The sequence below is a fragment of the Pelophylax lessonae genome, assembly GCF_965119305.1.
Source record: "Pelophylax lessonae genome assembly, chromosome: 12".
Classification (NCBI taxonomy): Eukaryota; Metazoa; Chordata; class Amphibia; order Anura; family Ranidae; genus Pelophylax; species Pelophylax lessonae.
In genome coordinates this window covers 23,904,364-23,920,516 of record NC_138779.1, presented here as the reverse complement: position 1 = coordinate 23,920,516, position 16,153 = coordinate 23,904,364, and the positions used below count along the sequence as shown (strand labels likewise).

At 46.5% G+C, this 16,153-nt stretch overlaps 1 protein-coding gene across 5 annotated transcripts in view; it reads left to right on the top strand.

Annotated features, from left to right (window-relative positions):
* Positions 1–16,153, top strand: part of FEZ1 (fasciculation and elongation protein zeta 1) — a 139,411-nt gene that overhangs the window by 52,487 nt on the left and 70,771 nt on the right. The gene's annotated exons all lie outside the window — the stretch shown is intronic.

Genomic DNA, 16,153 nt, shown 5'->3' with positions numbered 1-16,153 from the left:
CCGTTTTACGTACACTCACTTTACGTACACTCGCAAGTATGGACACAGTTTGGTCAGCTTGGCATGGCACTACTCCCGGCTTTTAACATTGGTGTCTATAGGAAATCTTGGTCTGCTTGACATGGCACTGCTCTGGAACCAGGGCCGGATTAAGAGCATCATGGGCTTGGTGCTGAGGATTTTGAAGGGCCTTAAGGGCCATGCCTTGGCATGCACCCAGAGGAGGAAGGGTGCAGCCATGCATGCCTAATTCAACATGGGATGCTGTCTCTGAAGCCCATAAACACATCCATGCATCGGCAACTGTCCCTCCTTGTCCGGCCTTCGTGCTGTGTGGGGAGGTTCTGAGGGAGCTGCCTGGGGAAGCGAGCATAGAAGCCAGACTTCTGTGTTTACAAGTGACAGAAGAGCGGTAACAGTGAATATGGCCAACCCGGGGCCTATATAAAAGGTAGGGGCCTGGAGCTGCAGCTCCAATAGCCCCTACGTTAATCTGGCCCTGTCTGGAACCATAAGTGACCATAAGTGACAGGGACACCAAACTTAATGTGCACCGAGAGGGGATCCAGGACTACAACATATCCTATTTTGTGGCCAGCCAGCTTGCCTAGGTAATCTACCATGTCATAGTCCTGGGTCCCCTTGACGCAGTGGCGTCACTAGGGTTGGTGTCACCTGGTGCGGTAAAACATGGTGTCACCCCCCCCCCCCTATATTCGGGCCGGGCAGCAGCTCAGCGTTGGGAGTTTTTTGTAGCAGGTTGCGACGGTCATTAAGGCCTAGAGGATAGCAGGTTAGGCACTTCCTAATGGCTCAGTTCCTAGGAGCAGTAACGGATAATGGCTGACAGGCCATCCTGCCAGACCCAGCAAAAATGCAGCAGTGATCCCTCTGGTTATACGTTCGCTCCCTCTGGGTTGACCAGGCTGACTTTGGTCAGTAATGTAGCCCGTCTGTACCCTGGCAATGACAAAGTCTTTCTCTCTCTGGTGGTGCTGGGCAGTGTGGCTCTTTCTGACTTCCCCCCAGCACAGTCCTCTCTTTATGGTGTAGCACTCCCTCCCTCAGCTTTTTCCCAGGTTCCCAGTCCTCAATCTCTCCCCGTAGCAGAGTGCATGCTGGGGGCTATGGTCTGCTCCCTGTGGACTACAAATGGGGCCGCCAATCTTCCGGGACTACATGTCCCATGATGCCCCCCTAGTCTCTTCTGATTGGCCCTGAGCCAAAAAGACTGGGCAGTAAGCTAGGCGGCAATCAGATGAGAGCCGCTCTCTCTTCTCCTGCACTGCTGACAGGAGAAAAGAGGGGGGGAAGTGGGGAAGATAAACTGACAGCCCGCAGCTCGCTACCTGTTCTCTGGTGGACTGAGCGAGGAAAAGAGCCTGTTGTCACTGCTAAATCATACCTCCCTACTTTGAACTTCAGAATGAGGGACACTGGAGGAGTGAAAAGTTCTGCGGCATGCTAGGTCGCTGTAAATTGTGGGAGGAGCTAAAGGGATATGTTTAAACAAAACCCAGGCTTCCTTGTACCTATAAAATATGCTTTGATTGTTTTGTCTGAGCCTACCTTAAAGAATAAATTCAATAAAATAGTCAGGGACTGCATAGCAACCAGCAACTGTTGAGACAATGAAGACTTTGGTGAGAAGTATATAATGTACAGTATTGTGTATATAGTGGGGGAGTGTGTAAAGCAGAGCACAGGGGTTGGGGAGTGCTGCAGCCAGTGACGGGTTTAGGATACATAGCGCAGGCTGCAGGGGTCCAAGGTGTGTAATGCAATGGGTTCAAGATTTAGATGAATGTAATGCACAGAAGGCTGTAGCCAGTGCCAGGTTTAGGAGTACATGATACACACAGAGAGCATTGTCCAGGAGTACATAATGCACAGAACGCAGGGCTCAGGAGTGTGTAATGTATAAAAAAAAAAATAATCAGGAGTACAAAACAAAGAGTGCAGGAGACAGGGGTGTGTAGGGGTAAGGAAAGGGCAAAATTCCTCCCACATACAAGAGATGGTCAGAGACTGTGGAAATAATACAGGAGGTGGTCAGAGACTACAGACATGATACAAGAGATGGTCAGAGACTGCAGACATGATACAAGATATGGTCAGAGACTGCAGACATGATACAAGAGACTGCGGACATGATACAAGAGACTGTCAATGACTGTGGACATTATACAAGAGACTGTCAGAGACTGTGGACATGATACAAGAGACTGTAAATGACCGTGGACATGATACAAGAGACTGTCTGAGACTGTGGACATGATACAAGAGACTGTCTGAGACTGTGGACATGATACAAGAGACTGTCTGAGACTGTGGACATGATACAAGAGACTGTCTGAGACTGTGGACATGATACAGGAGATGGTCAGAGACTGCAGACATTATACAAGAGACTGTCAGAGACTGTGGACATGATACAAGAGACTGTCAATGACTGTGGACATTATACAAGAGACTGTCTGAGACTGTGGACATGATACAAGAGACTGTCTGAGACTGTGGACATGATACAAGAGACTGTCTGAGACTGTGGACATGATAAAAGAGACTGTCAATGACTGTGGACATTATACAAGAGACTGTCAGAGACTGTGGACATGATACAAGAGACTATAAATGACCGTGGACATGATACAAGAGACTGTCTGAGACTGTGGACACGATACAAGAGACTGTCTGAGACTGTGGACATGATACAAGAGACTGTCTGAGACTGTGGACATGATACAGGAGATGGTCAGAGACTGCAGACATTATACAAGAGACTGTCAGAGACTGTGGACATGATACAAGAGACTGTCAATGACTGTGGACATGATACAAGAGACTGTCTGAGACTGTGGACATGATACAAGAGACTGTCTGAGACTGTGGACATGATACAAGAGACTGTCTGAGACTGTGGACATGATACAAGAGACTGTCTGAGACTGTGGACATGATACAAGAGACTGTCTGAGACTGTGGACATGATACAGGAGATGGTCAGAGACTGCAGACATTATACAAGAGATGGTCAGACACTGCAGACATAGTACAGGAGATGTCAGACACTGCAGACATAGTACAGGAGATGGTCAGAGAATGTGGAAATAATACAGGAGATGATCAGAGACTGCAGACATAGTACAGGGGTTGTCGGAAGACTGCGGACATAGTACAGGGGTTGTCGGAAGACTGCGGACATAGTACAGGGGTTGTCGGAAGACTGCAGACATAGTACAGGGGTTGTCGGAAGACTGCGGACATAGTACAGGGGTTGAAAAAAAGTCTGGTGCGCTAAATTGTTACCATCATGAACAAGTGTTATGTGATACCAAAACTTGACCTTATTAAACAATTGTGATGATTACAAAAAATTAAATACAGAGTGAATAAATATTCCTTGAAAGAATATTACTTAAAACAAAATTATGCAATTGTCACACACAATAAAAAAGTCCAAATGTGAAAAATGATGACAATCGTGATACAAATGGGATGTGAAGGTTTCCCACCACCTCACAGATTTGCTTCTTACCAGAATTGGGTTGGTAAAGGGCAGATAGCAGAAAAATCGGTCCAAATGCAAGGGGTGGGAATGCCACTTACCTCTCTGCACATGGACAGGATTAAGATATGACGGTCAACTTCCAACTACCTACACTTCTCATTGTCTCCTATGTATCAGATCTCCGTCTACCGCAGGTAATTCAAATACCGACTTCCCCACCAGGCAAAGTGGCTCCTCCCACTGATCCTACATCAAGAAGTAAAAGGACCTCGGATTGAGCTATATGCCAGGAGCGCCAGGAGTCCCTCTTTACATATGACCTCCAGAGAGTCTGCATAATAACCAATAGCCTGAAATAATTGGGATCTGGTAAGCAGCCCTTTTATATATAGCTGTGATTCTCAGCACAGCACTCACTCTCGGTTTCATCACAGAGGTTCCCCTTGGAACCGATTTTTCTGCTATCTGCCCTTTACCAACCCAATTCTGGTAAGAAGCAAATCTGTGAGGTGGTGGGAAACCTTCACTTTGTATCACGATTGTCGTCACTTCTGAATACCAGTTCACCACTATTTCACCTCCCAACATTCAGCACCTGTGGATTTTAATTGGACTTTATTTTGGGATTTATTGCACTTTTCACATTTGGACTAATTATTGTGTGTGACAATTGCATAATTTTGTTTTATCCTTGGTTCACACTTATGCGATGCGGGAAGGCTGCGAATTCGCAGCCTGTTCCCGCATCACAAACGCACCCTTGGCAGTTCACACTGCCATATGCGATACGCTGGGGGTGTCAATGTAATCTTAACGACACCCCCAGTTTGATCGCATATCACAGTGCGATCTTGCAGTTCGTACAGGATCGGATCGCACAAGTGTGAACCGCTGTGCGATCCGATCCTGATGCGGCTCAAAAAAAGGGTCATGTGCGATTTTACTGCGGGTGCAGTGCGAATTTAGCCATACAAAGTGTATAGCTGAATTCGCACCGCACAGCCGATTGCATATAATGAAGGAGCAGTGCGCTCCGATATTACATGCGAGCGCCGCACTTGCAAAAAATGTGAACCGGCTGTTAAGTAATATTCTTTCAAGGAATATTTATTCACTCTGTATTTTATTTTTTGTAATCATCACAATTGTTTAATAAGGTCCAGTTTTGGTATCACATAACACTTGTTCATGATGGTAACCATTTAGTGCACCAGACTTTTTTCATCACTATTTATTCCTATTGGATCTTTGGTTGCAGCTCACATACATTTATCAGTGCACTTTTCCACATACATTATAGTACAGGGGATAATGGAGACTGGGAGCATGCTTCTGTAGTTTACAAGAGACTGGACACATAGTACCTGGTATATTACAGCAGCACTCTCCTAAAACATAAAATACTGTTGAAGTTCAATTTTCTTGAAGTTAAAAAGAACATGAACAATCCTTCCAGTTATAATGTGCCAGCAGTGCAAGGGTTACCTGCAATTTACCTTGTCCTACTAACGGTAGCTTCTTCTATCCTGACAGAGAATGCCATAATCAGCAGCGTGGTGTGCCTCCTCCCCCTCCTCCTCCCCTCTCCTCCCCTCTCCTCCTCCCCTCTCCTCCTCTGTGTACACAGGAAGTAAACATCACAGCTTAAGGAGGAGGGGCGGCTTTAGTTCAGTGTACTCCGTACATACACTACAGTGAGAAGTGTAGACTGGAGGCAGCTGGGGAGACATCCCGGGCTGGTGTCACCCCTCTGGCGGGTGTCACCCGGTGCGGACCGCCCCCCCGCACCCCCCATAGTGACGCTACTGCCTTGACGTGTTCCCCAAGTTTGGTGTCCTTGTTATTTATGCTTTGAGAGCAAGCTGACTAAGAATTCCCATAGAGCTTGTGTATTTACATGCACTGAGAAGTGAAAAAAGGTATTGCTTCACTTTAAGTACATTTTCGTTTTACATACATGCTCTGGTCCCATTGAGTGGGGTATGCCTGTATTAAGGAGTTTCTGTCTTAGGCATATCTACTGCTAAATTCATGTGTACAATTATACTTAGATCAGGGCCGTGTAAACGCATGGGCCCCAAATGCAGTCCCCAGGGGGCCCCAGGTGTATGGGAGCCTGATGATAATCTTGCATTACATCATACTTGCCAACTGTCCTGGATTTTCTGGGACAGTCACGCTTTTTACTAAGCTGTTCCAGGATGGCCTTGTCCCTGGGAGAGTCCCGGAATCTGAGCTGCAGAGAGAGCAGCAGCCCCGTCACAGGGCTAAATCTACAATTGATGCTTTGCAGGGGTTAAGGAAGAACCCCTAAAGCGAAGCCTCTTACTGCTGCTGCTTGTGTTGGACGGGATGTGTACTGCTCCAATCACATGGGATGAACATGGGAAAGGGATCGGGGCCCCTGTGAAATACTTTGCCCGGGGTCTCATGATGCTATTAAGATGGTTCTGACTTACATGACGAAGCTTGGAGACGTATCACGTCAACTGCTGTAGCAGCCCAACATACCTTATTAGACTTGAGTTGTAATTGTGGATTTTTCTCATTATATTGTTGGAAATTTAGGTGAGGACACCAACAATATCAGACACAGGTGTGTGATATATTGAAATTCTTCAATGTAGTGCCTGCATTAGTTTTATTTATTTTTTTCAGTTCTTTTTTTCTATTATTTTTACCTGTTGATTCCACCAGGATCATCCTTCCAGTCTTGAAATGACAACACTCACTCACCTTTCTGTATTGGGATTACAGAAACAAGATAGGATCACAAAATCGGGCAACTCTCCCATTCCCTGTAACATAAAATGTGGTTCCGTAGTCCTCAGCGCTAAAGCCCCATACACACGTGCAGATTATCTGCAGACTTTTGTCTGCAGACTTACCAAAACCATATAATATGAGGTCAAACCTAAACACTTTCAATTTGTATGCAATCCGGCAGGCCCTTGCACTACATAGAAAAGGTAAGTCTGCAGACAAAAGTCTGCAGATAATCTGCATGTGTGTATGGGGCATAAGGCTAGGTTCACACTTGTGCAGGTGGTTGCGGGTGTGGTCAGGGCCGCTGATAGGGGGGGGACCACCAATCCGCCCGTAGGGGGCCCGGGCACACAAGGGGGCCCCAACAGTACGGGGAATCAGTGTGGTCGGGCCGAGGGGCAATTACAGAAGGAAGCCCTGTGCTCAGGGCCAGATTAACGTAGGGGCTATTGGAGCTGCAGCTCCAGGCCCCAACCTTAATATAGGCCCCGGGTTGGCCATATTCACTGTTACCGCTCTTCTGTCACTTGTAAACACAGAAGTCTGGCTTCTATGCTCGCTTCCCCAGGCAGCTCCCTCAGAACCTCCCCACACAGCGCGAAGGCCGGACAAGGAGAGACAGTTGCCGATGCATGGATGTGTTTATGGGCTTCAGAGACAGCATCCCATGTTGAATTAGGCATGCATGGCTGCACCCTTCCTCCTCTGGGTGCATGCCAAGGCACGGCCCTTAAGGCCCTTCAAAATCCTCAGCACCAAGCCCATGATGCTCTTAATCCGGCCCTGCCTGTGCTGCTCTCTACAGCATCTGAAAGCCTGTTTCTTCCCCTCCTGCCAGCTTTCAGCTGCTGCGGGGAGAGAGACACAGACACAGGGCATTGTTCTTGTAATTGCTTCTCTGACACTGATTACCCTCCCTGTTCTGCCTGCTTCTGATCCCCCCCTCCCCATGTTCCACCCCTTTCACTGTGCCGCCCCCCCTCCTGCAGAGCTGCAGGCTTCCCTGTCCTGTAAAAAAAAAATACCAAATTGTAAAAAATAATAATAATTAAACATTGTAATAAATCATTTAGCAAAAATTGTAAAACAAAATTACAAAATTTTTTAATATTGTTTTTTTTCCATTTGTTTAAAAAATAAATATATATATATCTATATAAATATATATATATATATATATATATATATATATATATATATATAGATATATATACATATATATATAAATATCTATATATATAGATATATAGATATATATATATACGTATTTATTTTTTAAACAAATGTTCCCCCCCTTTCACTGTGTCGCCCCTCTCCCGCAGCGCTGCAGGCTTCCCTGTTCTGTAAAAAAAAAAAAAATGTTTAATATTGTTTTTTTACATTTGTTTAAAAAATAAATACGTATATATATATATATATATATATATATATATATATATATATATTTTTTTTTAACGTAAAAAAACAATAAAAAAAAGGGCTAATTCACACAGGTTCTCTGTTATGTTTGTGTCTGCTTATAATGGATTTAGTGTATTTTTTGTGAAAATATTGTCTTTATATATTTGGGGGGCTAGCCCTGTAGCCCTGTGGCCCTGCCAAGTAGGCTGCATGGGGCCCTGTGATTTCTAACAGCAGCCCTGGGTGTGGGACAGCGGGTAAATCACATTTGTTCCTGCACCCGTCACCACCCGCAGTCAAACTGCACTGCTCCTTGGCAGATGTGTGAGACTGCTATTTATTCTTACTGGCACCCCCACGCATCTGAAACTGCAGCACGTCTTTGATTGTGGGAAATTGCATGAAATAAAAGCACCATGCGATTTCCCTCTGGCTCTATTTTAAAAATGGTGCAGGAACCTTTGTCCTGCATAAAACACAGGGACAGTGGCCCATTAAATTGAATTGGCTGTCGTGCCTGCGCAAATCCGGCTCACAGAGCTGCATAGATGTAAACCAGGCCTAAGAACAGTGTGACTGATAAGAGTCATCAGAGGGAGTGAACACAGGAAGTTATTAGCTCACTGGCCAGGATCAACATCTTTAACAAAAGACATCTATAACAAAAAAGGGACCAAATAAGAAGGTCATTTTTAGGGTTTAGATACAATGTAATTCTTTATTTGTGGAAAAATCCACTGTTATAAAGTTATCATTTTTTAAAACTATGACATTATATATATATATATATATATATATATATATATATATATATATATATATATATATATATATAAAAAAAAACATACAAAATATTTAAAAGAGCTCCACATGCCATTTTTTTTTATAAAGGCATAACCCCTTTCCCTCTTTCCTAGTTGGGAGGTATACTGTCCACTAAATGTAGGGGAGTGAATCTGGGCTTACACTGTCTGTGCCAAGGAATGCCTTCCCAAATACAGGAGTGGTTCTGCTTCACCCCCTATCGGGTGATAATTGGGCTGCATGGGGTGGTGGCCAGGAGCATGAGTGCCAAGTACAGCAAGGCACTGTCTACCAGATGAATGGTGGTGCACTAATTCAGGCGGGCTGGGACCCAACTTTAAAACTTCAAGGACTTAATATGCAGGTTGTTTACCTAGAATCCTCCCTAACATGTAGGCAGGTTGAAACAGTTAGTTGCTGTCTTGGATGGGAGGGTACGAGTTAATGCCATGGATGGTTTCTTGGTCTTTTTGGCGTGTTTTTGTCTGTGTCCAGCCAATTTGTCCTGTGGTGTTAAAAATGGGGTCAGTGGTCCGGTTCAGTGAGTCCTCCCCCTGAGAAGAGCATGGGGAGAGAGTTCGAGCACAGCGATAGGTTTGCGAGACCCGTAGGGGATTGAGATGGGAGATGAGACCCAGGGCAGCAGAGGGATTCCGTTCACCACTGCCCGCATTTAGAAACGTTTAATGTGGGGTTCGCCCTGAAGACACCAGCACAGGAGTATGCCTCTGATTGATTTATATCTACGAGAAAGCGCCTCTGAAGCACTGTAACTGCTTGACTGCCTCTTAGCAGGTATGCTGGGGCAGCACTCAGCCTGTAGTTATAGTTTGGGAATCAGGAATAAATAATGCCTTTATCTGTTCGACTGTGAGAAGTCTAATTTGCATCTTTCTTAAGTAAAGTATTAAAACATTGTCCTTGCCTGGTCTGAAGTTACTAAAGAGGTGTATCACATGTAACCAGCACACACTTAGCTCACAAGTGGGTCTTAACACATTGGGGTATGAAGACTTTAGCGAGGAATGGAGTAATGTGAAGACAGACGTGGTGCCAAGAGTAACAGAAGTGTAACAAGCAGCCTGTTGATAGTGCGTACCGGTTATAGGTGTAAGGGCCTCTAGTAGCGAGGGAGAGGCTGTAGGCACTCCTTTCTCCAGCAGTCTGTCTCCCATAGCAACAGGAGCGGATTGCACCACAGAGGTTCCCATTCTGTACGGAGGTTTAAGAGTTAAGTTGAGTGCACGTGTGGAGCCAGAAAAGAGTGCACGGTGGGTCACACTCCGCTACTGGGGATTAGTAGTGGAAAACGCTGGACAGATGGATGTGGACATTGGCTCAGCATGTCCCTCCAAAATCCAGATTACAATGAAGGTGTACATTGTCACTGGGAACCGATCGTTAACTAGAGAACAGTTATGGTGCCAGCGTACATGGTGTATGTTCCTCTTTAACAGTAGAGGTCTGCCTTAAGGTTGCGTATTCCCCCACAGCACCCTCAGCCTTGTTTCAGGGCATTGATGAAGATGACAAAGGTACCCAATGTGTGGAGTAAAGGTACCCCAAGACGACAAAGGTACCCCACCCATGTATATAGTAAAGGTACCCCAAGACAACAAAGGTACCCCATGTATGTAGTAAAGGTTCCCCAAGACGACAAAGGTACCCCATGTGTGTAGTAAAAGTACCCCAAGATGACAAAGGTACCCCTATGTATGTAGTAAAGGTACCCCAAGATGACAAAGGTACCCCATGTGTGTAGTAAAGGTACCCCAAGACGACAAAGGTACCCCATGTGTGTAGTAATGGTACCCCAAGATGACAAAGGTACCCCATGTGTGTAGTAATGGTACCCCAAGACGACAAAGGTACCCCATGTGTGTAGTAAAGTTACCCTGTAACAAAGTGCCTAACGTATTCCCCCACATCACCCTCAGCCTTGTTCCAGGGCATTGATGAAGATGACAAAGGTACCCCATGTGTGTAGTAAAGGTACCCCAAGACGACAAAGGTACCCCATGTATATAGTAAAGGTACCCCAAGATGACAAAGGTACCCCATGTATGTAGTAAAAGTACCCCAAGACGACAAAGGTACCCCATGTGCGTAGTAATGGTACCCCAAGATGACAAAGGTACCCCATGTGTGAAGTAAAGTGACCCTGTAACAAAGTGCCTAACGTATTCCCCCACAGCACCCTCAGCCTTGTTCCAGGGCATTGATGAAGATGACAAAGGTACCCCATGTGTGTAGTAAAGGTACCCCAAGACGACAAAGGTACCCCATGTATGTAGTAAAGATACCCCAAGACGACAAAGGTACCCCATGTATGTAGTAAAGGTACCCCAAGACGACAAAGGTACCCCATGTGTGTAGTAATGGTACCCCAAGACGACAAAGGTACCCCATGTGTGTAGTAAAAGTACCCCAAGACGACAAAGGTACCCCATGTATGTAGTAAAGGTACCCCAAGATGACAATGGTACCCCATGTGTGTAGTAAAGGTACCCCAAGATGACAAAGGTACCCCATGTGTGTAGTAAAGGTACCCCAAGACGACAAAGGTACCCCATGTATGTAGTAAAGATACCCCAAGACGACAAAGGTACCCCATGTATGTAGTAAAGGTACCCCAAGACGACAAAGGTACCCCATGTGTGTAGTAATGGTACCCCAAGACGACAAAGGTACCCCATGTGTGTAGTAAAAGTACCCCAAGACGACAAAGGTACCCCATGTATGTAGTAAAGGTACCCCAAGATGACAATGGTACCCCATGTGTGTAGTAAAGGTACCCCAAGATGACAAAGGTACCCCATGTGTGTAGTAATGGTACCCCAAGACGACAAAGGTACCCCACGTGTGTAGTAAAGTGACCCTGTAACAAAGTGTCTAACGTATTCCCCCACAGCACCCTCAGCCTTGTTCCAGGGCATTGATGAAGATGACAAAGGTACCCCATGTGTGTAGTTAAGGTACCCCAAGATGACAAAGGTACCCCATGTGTGTAGTAATGGTACCCCAAGATGACAAAGGTACCCCATGTGTGTAGTAATGGTACCCCAAGACGACAAAGGTACCCCATGTGTGTAGTAAAGTGACCCTGTAACAAAGTGCCTAACTTAGCCCAGAAGAACCCACCCCAGGGTAGGCCTCTCCTGTGACCCTTGCTTGGCACTCAACGATGAGGGAAACATGGAGGACAAACAACCACCACCCAACCCTTACAAGCGAACCCCTCTTAAAACACCAACATGGCATGCAAGACTGTTTATTAAAGAGTGATAAGTGTGCCAAGCATTTTACTACCGGCTTCGGGTTTGGCAGACATAGGGCTGTCATTAGCTGGATAAATATAACCCACACACACAATGTTTAGGATTATAATTGGAATCTGGCACTAGAGCGGTGTGGCCCGTCATCAAGTCATTGCCAAAAGCTGTGTGTATGTTATCCACCCACACATTCACATTCACTTTCATTCATTGCTGCAAGTCTTGCAAAGAGGTTCCCTGCAGCAGTGAAGGTCTAGACCAGCCTTTCTCAATGTTTTTACTCCAGAGGAATGCCTTGGGGTGTTCTTTTTTTAAAACCAATCAGGGGTCAATTGGAAGAATGTCACTTACAGTGGTGGACAGGGTGCCACTCTTACAGAAAGCTCAAAAGATCATTGGTGTCATGCTGCTGGCTTTATCAGGTGGTGATGGCCCTGGACCTACGCAGACATCACCAGATAGGTAAGTCAGCCACAACTCAAGAAACACCTGGCAATCTCTGGAGGAACCCCCGGGTTCCCCCGAACATTGTTTCAGAATGGCTGTCAAAACTGATGTCTGTAAGTTCTTTTATACAGAGGAGGGGGGGGGGGGGCTAAATAAAATGTCACCTAGGTAGGTAGAAGGCTGAAGAAAGATTTCCTAGGAACCCAGTCATGGCTTCAGCACTAGAAGTGTGGTATTGCTCATATACTGTAACTGCAACTGTCCTTTCAGAGACTTTTTGCTAAAGTGAAATGTATAAAAAGTTTCTGGCTAATTTAATGCTGCTGGCCAGGGCTGCTGTTAGAAATCTCGGGCCCCATACAGCCTACTTTACAACCCCCTCCCCTGGCCAAAAGTGAGTGAGGACGTAGATTTATCTGTCCCTTTCTCTACAGCCCCAGCTGCACAGATAAATAAATAGGAAGTGATCTGAGGCTTCCTGCTTATTTACAAACTGAAGCGTAGTACACACCATTTACTATGCTTCAGTGATGAATGGACACAGGAGTGATTGGTACCGATCACTCACTGTGTTCATTGCAGGAAGGAAGAGGCCAGTAAATGACATCTCCCTGTATGCCTGCAGCAGCTGCCGACGAGAGAGGAGGGAAGCCGGCAGCTCTGTGGGGGAAGGGGCACACAGGGAGGCCCGGACAGCAGATAGAAGGGGCGCATGTGAAAAGAACCGATCCGCTTGCAGCGCAGCCAGAGGAGGGAGAGGAGGAGACTCTGGCAGCACTGCAGGGGTAGACAGAAGAGGATTGTTGTCTCTGTGGGGTAGTGCTGGGACATGGTCATCCAGTGCCAAGGGCAAGGATGCCAAACTGCGCCCCCCTTTCCCTTAGGGTTAGGGTCAAGGCGCCCCCCCCATCCCTGCAATAAACCATTGCGCCCAGGGAAACCGTCGCTCCTGCTTACCCCTTGTCCTGGCCCTGCTGTGGGGGAATGGGGCAAACAGGGAGGCCCGGACAGCAGATGGAAGGGGCGCATGTGAAAAGAACCGATCCGCTTGCAGCGCAGCCAGAGGAGGGAGAAGAGAAGACTCTGGCAGCACTGCAGGGGGAGGGTGAAGAGGATTGGTGTCTGCAAAAAGACAGTATAACTGGCCCATCTGCTCAGCGGGTGCCTGGGCCCCCCCTTTGAACTGATGGGGCCCGGTACAGGAGGCCTGGCTGTACTGCCTTACCAGCGGCCCTGCTGCTGGCATTCCAGTGGGAACAGATTCATTTGCACAGAAGAAAAGAGCTCTCTTGTTCTTCCATGACTTAAAGAGAAAAGATTTAGCTTTTTAAATGTATCCCCATAAGACATCAGTGCATTGCTCAGGTGTATTAGCAGTCATTTTTGCATAATGTAGATGTTGTTTATTGCCTGCGCTCTTTGGATTGCTCTATCAGACACTCACAGTTCTAGGGGGAATTCTACAAATGGGATGTAATGAGCAGAGTTTCTTGTGTAAGAGCCGGATGTTTCTTGCACGCTGACCTTGCAAACAAAACCTTTTACTGGAAGACGCTGAATCGGATCATGAAATCACGTTAATGCTGAGCAGAGTTAAAAAAAGGGGATACTTTACATTCATTCATTCTTAAAATGAGATAAACATACACGGATACGCTATAACATTCTGACAACTGACAGGTAATGTGAATTACATTGATTATCTCAATACAATGGCACCTGAAAGTGGGTGGGGTATATTAGGCAGCAAGTGAACATGTTGTCTCTGAAGTTTATCTGTTGAAGGGAAAAAAAATGGGCAAGCGTAAGAATTTGAGCGACTTGTAATTGTAATGATTAGACAACCAGGTCAGAGCAACTCCAAAACTGCAGCTCTTGTGGAATGTTCCTGCTCTGCAGTGGTCAGGACCTACTTCTACTACTAGACTAAAACTAGTCTGAGGCAGGAAAACTGGCCAACTTGCAACTGGGTCATTGGCAGCCAAGGCTCATTTATTTATTTGGGAAGTGAAGGCTGGCTCATGTAGTGCGATCCAATAGAAGAGCTACTGTAGCTCAGCGGTCAGGATGCCAATAAAGACCCGTGCCCACAGCCAAAAGCACCTACAATGGGCATTGAGCATCAGAACTGGACTACAGGGCAATGGAAGAACGTGGCCTGGTCTGATGAATCACATTATGAGACTTTTACATCATGTGGATGGCCCGGTGTGTGTGCATAACTTACCTGGGGAGGAGATGGCACCAGCATGCACTAATGGGATGTCCAATCCATGGAGGTCCCACCTTCCAACATACAGGACTTAAAGAATTTGCTAGTGATGGCTTGGTACCGGATACCACAGCATTTCTTTAGAGGTCTATTGGAGTCTATGCCTTGACAGGTCAGGGCTGTTTTTTTGCGGCAAAAGGGGACCTACTCAATATTAGGTGGGTCGTCATTATTGTATGGCCGATTAGTGTATACTTGTAGCTATTAAGAGCAATTTGAAGTTATAGGGCAGGCATCACTAAATGACTGACTGCAGTCTGGACCTGGACTGAGCCCCTGTCCCATCCTGACCGCTGCGGTCACACCTTTTAGAAGCCATTTCTTCCCCCCAGCCTCCACTGCTGCCATTTTCACAGCAGAGAGTGGGAGGCACAGCAGCATTGGATGGAGGGCAGGAGCAGTAGTGGGGGCTGCCCGAGTTAACGTTCAAAGTTAACCAGCATATAATTGGTTGCTAGGACACAGGGCGGTCCTTGCAACTAATCACCAGTTTGTTAATATGAAAGGTAACTCCATCACCTCCTACTCCCACCCTCCACCCAGTGCTGCTGTACCTCCATTTTTCTGTCCAGAACTGTCCTGCCTCCTGATCTCCACTCTGTATACCTGTGTAAAGCAGGAAAGTGAGGGCAGAGGACCTAGCTTTGAATGATGGGGAAGTGAGGGGGATGTGAAAGAAGCAGAGAGCACTACTGTTGGGGGGGGGGGTATTGTGACGAGGACAGAGAGGACTACTGGGCGGGCGGGGTGATGAGAAGGGGGGTAGTGCTGTGGGGGTAATGCAAAGGGGGCAGATATATCTACTGTGTGGGGTTTTGTAAAAGGGCGAAAAGGACACTACTGGGCGGGGGGGGGGGATGTGAAGGGGGGCAGAGAACACTACTGTAGGGGGGGGATGTGAAGGGGGGCAGAGAACACTACTGTAGGGGGGGGTGATAATGTGAAGGGAAGCAGAGGACACTACGGGGGGGGGGGGTGATGTGAAGGGGGGCAGAGAACACTACTGTGTGGGGGGGACGATAATGTGAAGGGGGCAGAGAACACTTCTATGGGGGGGATGTGATGTGAAGGGGGCAGAAGGGGCAGAGGACACTACTATGGGAGGGGGATGTGATGTGAAGGGGACAGAGGGCATTACTGAGGGATATAATTTGAAGGGTGCAGAGGGGGACACTACTGTGGGGGGTGATGTGAAGGAGGGGGGGGGGTCGATTTGAAGGGGGGGTTGAGGACACTGCTGTGAATGAAGGGGGTGTGTGATGTGAAGGGGGGGTTCAGAACACTAATGTGAAGGGGGGGCTGAAGACACTACTGTGAGGGAAAACGGTGATGAAAAAAGGAGGACCTTTGCTGGAAGGAAATTTTACTGATTGGACCTCCGTGATTCTTTTATTCTTATAATACAAATATTATAAGGGTCTGTCAACCTTGGGGTTCACTAGCAGATATACAATTCTCATCTTATCATTGCCTTTCAGGGTATGCTGGGACTTGTAGTTTTTGGCAGCTGAAGGTTGCATATTGTTGCCAGGAATAAACCATAGGTGGTGGTGGTGGCATGAGTCTATAATTTTGTAGCTTTATTTGTTTTCTTCTGAATCAGATACAAATGCTTCCTTCTAATGTTACAATGTATCAGACTGTGCATAACACAGCTCTGACCTATGACTTTGTTTT